General features: G+C 36.7%; 1 long non-coding RNA gene across 1 annotated transcript; it reads right to left on the bottom strand.

The window, feature by feature from the left end:
• Window positions 1-8294: 8294 nt before the first annotated feature.
• Window positions 8295-10446, bottom strand: LOC137004521 (uncharacterized). The gene is made up of 4 exons (XR_010892139.1): window positions 10318-10446; window positions 9952-10061; window positions 8804-8879; window positions 8295-8544 (listed from the first exon to the last, which is right to left on the bottom strand). It is a non-coding gene; the product is annotated as an uncharacterized lncRNA (long non-coding RNA).
• Window positions 10447-10701: the final 255 nt, after the last annotated feature.

Genomic DNA, 10701 nt, shown 5'->3' on the forward strand with positions numbered 1-10701 from the left:
TGCTCGGCGGCGGAGACTGGCGCTGCTTGCTGCTTGCTCGGCGGCGGAGACTGGCGCTGCTTGCTGCTTGCTCGGCGGCGGAGACTGGCGCTGCTTGCTGCTTGCTCGGCGGCGGAGACTGGCGCTGCTTGCTGCTTGCTCGGCGGCGGAGACTGGCGCTGCTTGCTGCTTGCTCGGCGGCGGAGACTGGAGAACTTGGCTCGGCGGAGACTGGAGCTGAGGGCCAGTTCATTCCCTCAAATACAATTAAGATCCCCACAGGCACTCGAGCTGGCTCTGTGGGGACTGGAGCGGGCTCTGGAGATACTGGAGCGGGCTCTGGAGATACTGGAGCGGGCCCTGGAGATACTGGAGCGGGCTCTGGAGATACTGGAGCGGGCCCTGGAGATACTGGAGCCGCTTTCTTCCTCCTCCTCCGCTTACTGGTCCCAGTAGAGGAATGTGGGTCCAGCATGGGCCAGGCAGGGAGTTTGCTGGAGGGGTATGCGGAGGAAGACGGAGGTTGATTGACTGGCCCGGCCAACCGTGTTTCTGGATGGACTGGAGACATACACTTATCCTGAACCTCATCCACAAAGAATTTGGAGCCATTTAACCACAAAATTAAATTGATAGTTTCACTTAAGGAGAAACAAAAAACAGGTTCATCAAAACGGATAGTGTCGTCATCCAATCCATCCAGAAACAAGGAGATCAAAACTGCTTCAGGCCAGTCAGACAAATAAGCGATCTCAACGAACTCCTCCACATACCTCTCCAGCGAACGACCTACCTGCAGGAGCCCTATAAGGCGATCGCTGGCTGTCAGGGTGAGAGGTGTTGGAGGAGCAAGAGCCAAGGAGCTGGGGGAAGTCTCCATTTTTTTTTTCCTTGTGAAAATCCAACGTTTTGGTCCGTTCTTCTGTTACGGTTGCTGGTGTAAAGATGAGGCAGATCACGGAGTTCCACAAACATACAATACTTTAATATAAACGAAGGCAGAGTACACCACACAAACTCTAACACAAACAGAGAACGGACAAGGAGTGCAGGGAGTGAGTGCAATATATGGGGAGTGCTGACAATAGAGTCCAGGTGCAGGTGATGAGTGCTGATGAGGAGCTGACGAGGGAAGTGAGTGCAGGTGTGGAAACAGGAGGATACTGGGAAATGGAGTCCAGGGGAACAAGGGATCTGTAACAGTAGCAGCATAGCGTCTAATGCCGTAAGATCTCTGGTCAAACAAATGATTGGCTGAAAGCGTTGTCAAATAAATATCTGATATATCATTAGTTAAAAACATAAACAAGCCTCCATGTGCTGGCTACATCATATCATGTTAACATGCCGAAATGTCAGACCTCGTTTAATCCAGAATGGACAAAAGACCACAAATTTATATTTGTAAATTCATTCATTATTTGTTTATGTATTTCTGTTATTTACAGAAGTCCAGAAATGATATGTTTTCTGGAACTGTGCCAGTCTGCCAGATTATTTTTTATTTTATTTTATTTTATTTTATTTTATTTTCAGAAGTCCCGAAATGATATGTTTTCTGGAACTGTGTCAGTCTGCCAGATTTTTTAATTTATTTTTTTTTTAAATTTAATTTAATTTTATTTTATTTTATTTTCAGAAGTCCAGACATTTTATGTTTTCAGGCACTGTGCACTTTGCAAGACTTTTTTGAAACAGACATCACAATGTCATAAATAAATACAAATACTGTGAACAAACACTTTTTTGCCTCTTCTGTTACACATAGGTCTTCATCAAATTGTCCGGCAATGAATAAAGTAGGCTTTTTCAAAATCACTGTATCATGATGCCATCGATATAATGGACAAATCTGTATTACGAGTACATTGTAGTTGCGAGTACACCAGAGTCCTATGCAATTATTCTTGCTTCACTAAATGCAGTGTCCTCCTTTTTGGTGTTATGGAAATGGCCACCCTAGTGTGACAGAACATTGTTTACCAGACCAACCTCTATGCAGATCAATGTATCAGCAGTGGATAATACTTCACAACATGCAATAATTCACAGTTTCAGAAATGAAAACCTACTTGGGGCTTTTTTTTTCTGAGTGGTATCATTCATAAACCTAAACTTGATATCCCTTATGAAAAAGAAGTATACCTCAAGTTAATTTTATGATGTATACTTAAGTAATGTTCAAGTATATTTTAAGTATACTTTATGTAGTAAGTATACTGGTATCAGTGTACTAGTAGTAAACTTGTAAGTGTACTATTTCAGTACTGCTTGGGACTAAATTGGCCCAATTTAATATATAAAAAGTATACCTTACTATAAGTGTAACAGCAGTAAACTTTAAGTGCAAGTTCACAACTATGTTTCTCATTTGTAATGCATCTGTACTACAAGTGAACTTATACTAAGTATATACTAGTAGTTTACTATTTTAATATTAGTAGTACATTATTTAAGTATGTAAAACTAAACTCTCAGTATACTCTCAATAAACTACTAGTTTAGTTGTTTATGCTGCAAGTATACTTGTAAATTTTCTTTAAGTGAACATAACATCACACTTATAGTTTACTATTTATATTTTATTTTTGGACCAAGTATACTACTATTTTTATTTTGCACTTTAAGTAATTAGTACACAATATTTTGTCTAATTTGCAACTTTATACATACTATTTTACACCAAGTTTATTTTAAACTTAACCTTCCTCTGATCATAATCCCCTCAGTTATTAAGACAGAAATGTCAACAACCATGGAAACCTCAAATAATTAAAATGTTAACATAAGTCTAAAGTAGGGTGACCACCCGTCCCGCATTTTGCGGGACCGTTCTGAAATTAGGAGCTTTGTCCGGCAAGACTTCAGTAGTGTCCCGTTTTTCATTTATGTCTGGAATTTTTTTTCATCCCTGAAATTACAATACCACAGTAAGAAATATAATAAACACTGATAGCATTTAAAAATCTATTTTTGCAGCAGTCATATTCTAGCTGTGAAAATAACCAACCAGCACAATCATAGAGAAAGGTTTTCCCGCCGATGACAGCGCAAAGAGCAGGCCTCATGGTGCGTTCACACCGGACGCGAATGAAGCGGAATTCAAAGCAACAATGGAGGACAAAATCATCGTCACTATACATGTAATACATTTATAGAAACAGAAATAAAAAGGATCGTGTTTGAAAGAAAGTGAGTGAGGAGGTCAGACAATCTGATAAGTTGTAAAAAACGGTCTTTACTCAATTTGAGCTATATATATATATATATATATATATATAATATATATATAATATATATATACCTATATATATATATAATATATATATATATAATATATATATAATATATATATACCTATATATATATATATATATATATAATATATATATATATATATATATATATATATATATATATATATATATATATATATATACATATTAAGACTACAAGCCAACTAAAGACGACCAATTGAGCTTATTCGCTGTAATTTACAATTATTTCCCCACTGACAAGTTGTGTTTATTCAGAGGAAGTGTGCAGAAAGCAGTGGGAGAGTCTGGGACACATAAAGGAGCAGGAGAGCCCCTCTCATGACGCGAATTCGCGTCTGTTGTGAAGGGATTTTCACGCGCGAATGAAACGAGTAAACTCAAAATGTTCAAGCGTCCAACTACGCGCAAATAGCACGATTTATTCGCGCAAATAGCGCGATTTATTCGCGCAAGTCGCGTCTGGTGTGAACGCAGCATCAGTCAGTAAACACAACTACACCAGTAAGGATTTCATCTTCCATACTAGATAAGAACCTCAAGTGCTGCTCAAAGCTGCCCAAATCGATGATTTAAAGCATGTTATCATCCATCCTGATGTTAAATATTTCCAACGAATGGCGGCGATCAAGCTCCACACACGGTCGAGCACCTACAGAAAAGTCCATTTGTTTTAACCAATACAAAATTGCGAAATTCAGACACGACTTTCTTCTCACGTTAATATTTCATTTAATGCGGGTTCTATGGCGTTATTATATTGAAAAATGTCGAGAGTGCATCAAATGCGCGAGCAATCTCTCCACTCACAGGCGATTTCCCTTGCACAAAACTGGACGCGTGCGCGCTCTCGCTCAGATATCACATCTGCACGCTCAAACTTTTGTCCTCCTGCATGTGCAGCCGTAAATCTAGAATTGTCTTCTCTCCAGGATTTAACGTTGCCATAAGCGCAACATTATAGTGTGGGCACCCACCGGCAGAAACATTAATCGGCGCATATGCCAAGTTTACCAACACATGTAAATCAGTATTTACATAGTGTTATGACAGAGACACCGGAGGCAGAGATAAAAGCAATGATGCAGTTTATTGAGGTGATCAGCAGAGACACAGGTGAGTAGACTGGTGAATACGAAGATAATGACTGAGAATGATGGATAATACTGTCCTTGTACTTTGTGCAGGTGATCTTGGAGGAAGACGCTGGAGCTGGCAGACGAACACACTCACACACAGGAAGGTAAGCACACAGGGAGACCAGGAGACGATGGAGACGAAGGAGATAATGGAGACAGGTAAGTATCACTTTTGGAGTCCTTGAAGGTAAGCATACAACAGGTTGTATCACAAACGAGACCGGACGATGTGTGTGTGTGAGTGTGTGGCTTTTATCCTGTGGTTGATGACTGCGGTGATGATGTGCAGGTGGCGGTGATTAGTAGGCTGGTGATTGAGTGCGTGGGTAAGGAAGTGAGGTGGAACCTGACGTGTCTGTGACACATAGTGTAATAGTTGTAAATTTATCTGTCTCATGTGTCCCGCAAAATCACATCTACTGTCCTGCAACAGATCAATAGTCAGGTGGTCACCCTAGTCTAAAGTCACAATGAACACTTTTTCTTTTATTTACAATTTCCTCGCTCGCTGCGGCACTCATTTTCTGCTTATCAGTCGCCGGTTACTGAAAGGAATCCAGCACGAGACAACGATATGGCGCAACCAAAATTGATATTGTTACATGATTGGCTGTTAGCGTGTCACTCCCTACGTTGCTAGGTTACCAGAGAACGAGTGCCTTTGTTAATCCGCTTGTTAAGTCGTGACGTAAGGAACGCCGTTTCCGGGTCCAAGCCTCAACTCGTTTCACTTGAGAATGCCATCGACGGCCGTTTATGAGCGTTATTTATTCATTTAAACATCAATCATTTAAAAAAAGTTAAACATTTTAAATACTTACAGTTTACACAACAGTCTCCGTGCTTACAGCGTCACAGATATTAATATTTTAACGATTTATAAAAGATGAATCATTGTCTGGCCATCTGGAATTTTGGTATGGAGATAAAGGTTATAATTATATATTTTTTGTAGTATTACACCACATCGTGTATGTATATTAGCACCATTTGTTGTTTTCTTGTGGTATGAGATAGAGCATTAGGACCCAGAAGCGCTGCCGCGTGACGTCAGACTTAACAACCGGATTAAGGTGACCAGATTTCTGAAATGGAAACCGGGGACATTTCCTATGCGAGTGGTCAAAATACCACCAAAATCTCATTTGTTATTATCTATTAATTAAAAAACGGGGACAGTACTTTTTTTTTTTTTTTTTTTATTGTTGTGAGTTTCACATTTTACATTAATAAAATGTAAAGGCTTTTTGGTCTGGTTTTAATACAATTCACCAAAATAACTAGCCAGTAGGCCTAACTATAAAAAACTATTAAACTATTACACTATTTTGAAAAATCACATTACAAAATATGAGATAAATAACACAAATAATATTTGCAACATTTATTATTGAATATTTTCATTTTCATGAGTTAGTTATTCTGTACAAAATTACAACTTTTGTCCAATGACATTTTACTGACATGAAAGGAGCTTTGAGTAAAGTTCATAAAATGTAGGTTACATTATTTTCCATGTGAATTTGTTAAAATGTTCTGTATACGTCCTCTAGGGGGGTCCGGGGGCATGCACCCCCGTAAGAAATTGTTTTACATTTTAAGGTTAAATGCATCAATCTGGTGCACTTTGGAAGCTCAAAATTAAGAGCTTCAACCCATGTACAGTGTGCACAAAGAACAAAGAAACAGCATTAACTTGTACCTGGACATTAAAGAGGGTTTTTAGTTCTTCTTTTTAGTTGTGATATAAAGTCTATATCGTTTTAGGTGTTTTAGGATGCCAAACAATTATTACAATAAAATAATAATATAATAATGTTTTAGGCCTAGCTATATAATTATTCATATGACAATAATATCCATATGGCTATAGTAACAAATGCACTCTAAAAAAAATAAATATATATATATATATATATATATATATATATATATATAAATATATATATATATTATAATACATATATAACATTTTTTTTTTTTTTTTTTTTTTTTTTTTTTTGGCTAGGCTACTTTACACAACGTATAAGGAAATTAAAATACTAGTTTGTAGTCAGTTTCTAAGATAAATCCTTGAGCTTTAATTTTAATAACCAAATCGCCAGCTGATCGTGTGAGCAAAGTGCACACGTCTCATGGTCTCTTTAAAACACGCAGCATAAACAGACTGTATATAGCCTATACTTAACTGTATTTTGCTGTTTTATCACAGTTTCGATTTTAGTTTGTTGGCAAAATACAACGTAGAGACCATTTATGTTTTAAGTTTTCGGTTCATTATGAAACGGTAGCGGCACAGGGTCATTAATGGGAAACACTGAATGAATGTTTAGCTGATACATGTGCTAAAGTTGTCATATCAGGTGTTATATCATAACAAAATCCCTTCAACGATCACGTGTCTATCGCGATACATATCGTTATCGTTTTATCACCCAGCCCTAACTATGATACTATATTACTGTAACCTTGGGCAGTTTTGATGCTGTTTAATGTTTGATGATCGTGTTATTTTACTTGTCTACAGATGAAATGTAAGCTACCCCCTATTTCAACAAGGTCATGCCTCGCAACAGGTTTGAAATCATATGGAGATTTCTTAACTTCAATGATAATAAAGCAAGGCCAGCCAATGATAAAGGCAGACTGTACGCAGTCTGACCTGTCTTAGATCGTCCTGTGTCCAAATTCAATCCAAAACTGGTTTCTGTAGCCTGATTCTATGGTATGCAGGACCCATTGAGACATATTCAGCAGAAGTTTCCTCTCTGCCAGAAATTCTACTAAGGGAACCAGTCTCTTGAGACTGGCCCCTGGTGTAGTCCAACTCAGCACCCTGAAGCGGATGACCGGCAGGGAACCTTGTCTGGTGTGTTTATGTGTGTGTGTGATGTCACCTGCATTGATGGGCAACCCATGATCGCTGATTAGCGATCAGGTTCAGCTGGTGCTGATCAGCGGCTCTTTATATTGAGTGCGTGTTTGTTCATTCTCTGTCGTATCATTGTGTTTGCTCACTTTTGTTCTTTGTTCAGTTTCTCCTGTCTCTCGTGTGCTAAGCCCCAGTGTTCCTGCCGTTTTGGATAACCTGCCTTTGTGGATGTTACTGCCTGTCATTTGTGAATTTACCTACTATTATGAATTATACTGCCTGTAATTTGTGGATCACATTTTCATTGGATTTCTGTCTTGGAATTTATACAGCTGCCCATAGTCCCTATGCTGCCGAGGATACCATATCCCACAACTTTCCTGTTTATTCTGCTGTTGTCCAACATTTTGATTTGATAAACTTTTGTGCACTTGCAACTGAATCTAACCTGAATCTGAGCCTCCAATTGACGCAGTGTTCCCAGGCGGACAATGGAAAATGAACTAAATGGAAACCACTGCAGCAGATAATTATGTATCATTTAATTTTTCAAAATTACCCACATGGAAAAAACCTATATAAGCATATGTTTCAATATAGGTTTTGATATTCGTTTTGAATATATGTGACATATATAAAATTGGCCGTTTTCCTATATTATATGTACATATAGGTACATATATGTACATATATGTATGCACCTATATGTTCACCTATAATAGTAAAATTAAAATCCATAGCTGCTAGGCAACATAAATAAAAGTCAAAAATGTAGAACTGTACATTATTTATTTACCCAAAATCATTCAAATAGTACAAGAACAAAAATAAGACAAAAAACCTGCTAGGCAACATAAATAAAAGTCCAAAATATAGAAACTAACATTTTTGTAAGTCCTTCATGATTTCAAAAACAATATAGAAACTGGAACTAAAACCATAAGAAAGGGAGCAAGAGAGAATATTGACTCCGAAATTCTACTCACAGATTGAGTTGTACACTCAATTTACAGTGACAGGAAGTCCGTCTGCATCCTTCAATTTCAAAACAACACACTTCAAAAAGGTCAGTGTCTTTTTCAGTCCTCTAGGATACTGGATTGGATTCGATTCCAAATGCAAAATATACACATAGGAGGAGGTCCAGTGCCATCAAGATGTCTTCACTGGCCATCCAACGTGAACAAAATGTGGTCATACTGCATGAGATGATCCTCCCGCAGGCTTTAGGCACTATCTTAGGTGTTGGGATGACAGGAGGGCTGGTCTGAGCATGGCCCTGGAGAAGAAGGGATAATAGCATTAACCATCTTCACATATTTATTTGAAAGGCAAACCTTATAAGCTAAATTAATTTCAACTACTGTCATATACAACTGCTCAAATACTTTTGGCCAATAACTGGAAATAAATGTAATTTTCTCTTCACATTGAGAGAATAATTTGTGTATTATCATTTGTATATCAAAATGTGCAATAAGTGTCGTGCTTTGATTAGATTGTGCTTCACACACTGTAGTCAACTGTTCATGGCTCACCTCAATGTCAAACATCAACCCCAGGTCCACCTTGAACAGTGCAGGCAAGAGGAGAACAGCTGCTTCCAACTGTGGCCTTTAAACAAAATAACATCATTAGGTTAACATAACATGCGGGATGCTTTTACCCAATACTTTTTTGTTTTGTTTTTTAAACATTCATTTACTGTGTGTAAAGCCCAAAGTATACTTCGTATTTTATGCATATGCTTTTTCTGAACTCAAAACAAATTAAGATCTTTTTGATGAAGTCTGAGAGGTTTCTGTTCCTCCAATGATGAGGGTGAGTAATTAATGACAGAATTTCCATTTTTGGGTAAACTAATCCTTTAAAGGTGATTACCCTTGCACAAATCAAAGCAATTCTCAAACAACACAACTGGATATTCATACAACTACACATTTGTACAAGACATACACTAAAGCTGCAGGATTCTGGATGAAATGAGAATCATGATTTTTTGGTTGCAAATACAGATCGCAATTCTCCCACGATTCTAAATAGACAACTAAAAATAACATTTAATTTACTAGTTCTAGCAAAATATTAATTGCTGGAAAATGTTTGATTTGAATGAATTATTTTAAAAAAATGGTTTTGAATATATTAATAGCTCATTAATAAATACTTGTTTCACTACTGGATGAATCAGGGTTTAACCTTAATGAATCTATTGAATGAATGATTCAATGACAACATCACTGGTTGCCACCTAGTGGCTTAACAAGGTAATTTATATACAACAGTTATTTGAAGCGCCAAGTTAGTTTCGATTTGCTCTATTTTGATCGCTATCTAATGTCCAGTGATTATATCCTAACTGTAAACTTTTATCTTATTACTTCTGATCCCAAAAAATAAATAAATAAAAAAAGGAGCTAAAAAAAAATCAATTCTTTATTTTTCCAATGTGTTTCAGCACACAGGCCTTTGTCAGTGCTAAAATATTACAGATTTGCAATTAAGAAATGCATCTGAATCAGTCATTGGTTTCATTTAAAATTATGAATTTATAATACATAATTATAAGTCTGAAAATAAAACATGCATCAATTAATAAATTAGCTTTATACCCCAATATATTTAATCATTCTTGATTATAGGGATATTTCACCGAAAAATGAAAGCTAGCTGTTAATTTACGTACCATCAGGCCATCCAAGTTGACTTTTTTTTAATTTCTTCAGTAGAACAGTAAATATTTTTAGCTGGAACTGTGATCTTCTGTGATAAATGTAATGTCAATGGCTACTGTCACTGTGAGAATAAAAAAATAAAAAAATACAAAATTAATACAAAACAACAAGAAAAAAAAAAGTCACATGCATTTGAGATGGCATAAGAGGGAGTTGATGAATGTTTTGGAATGGATAATTCTTAGTCTAAAGTTTGTTAATGAGGATAACATTCAAGTCAATGGACAGCATTAGATGGATTTTATTCAAACATGTCCAACATTGGTAATTCATATTATCTATTAACAATTATAGGCGTTTTTATAGAAATTACTTACCATGTAAAGTTATTGCAAAGTGTCCTTAGTCGTCAAACATTGAAGAGTTTTAGATCCTAAAAGGGGGAGGGGAATCAGTGTTTATAAATGAAAAAAACTTGTTTGCTGCATTAATTAGTTGTGTAAATACGCAACCATTTCATTCTACAAAAAAAAAAAAAAACTGGATAAAAAAAAAAAAAAAAACACCTCGCGCTAGTCAAATGAAATAAGCCTTAACCATGTCTTTACTCACAGACTTTCTTCGTCATTTTGGTCGAACAAATAGATCAATAAATCAGAGCTAACGTGAAAAAGACAAATAAAAGAACTGACAAACATTAATTTAAAAACCTAAACTCAATAATTGTAATACGAGGATCCCCTCAGCCTCGACTCGAGCGT

This window comes from Chanodichthys erythropterus, chromosome 17 (genome assembly GCF_024489055.1).
Source record: "Chanodichthys erythropterus isolate Z2021 chromosome 17, ASM2448905v1, whole genome shotgun sequence".
In the NCBI taxonomy this organism is placed as follows: domain Eukaryota; kingdom Metazoa; phylum Chordata; class Actinopteri; order Cypriniformes; family Xenocyprididae; genus Chanodichthys; species Chanodichthys erythropterus.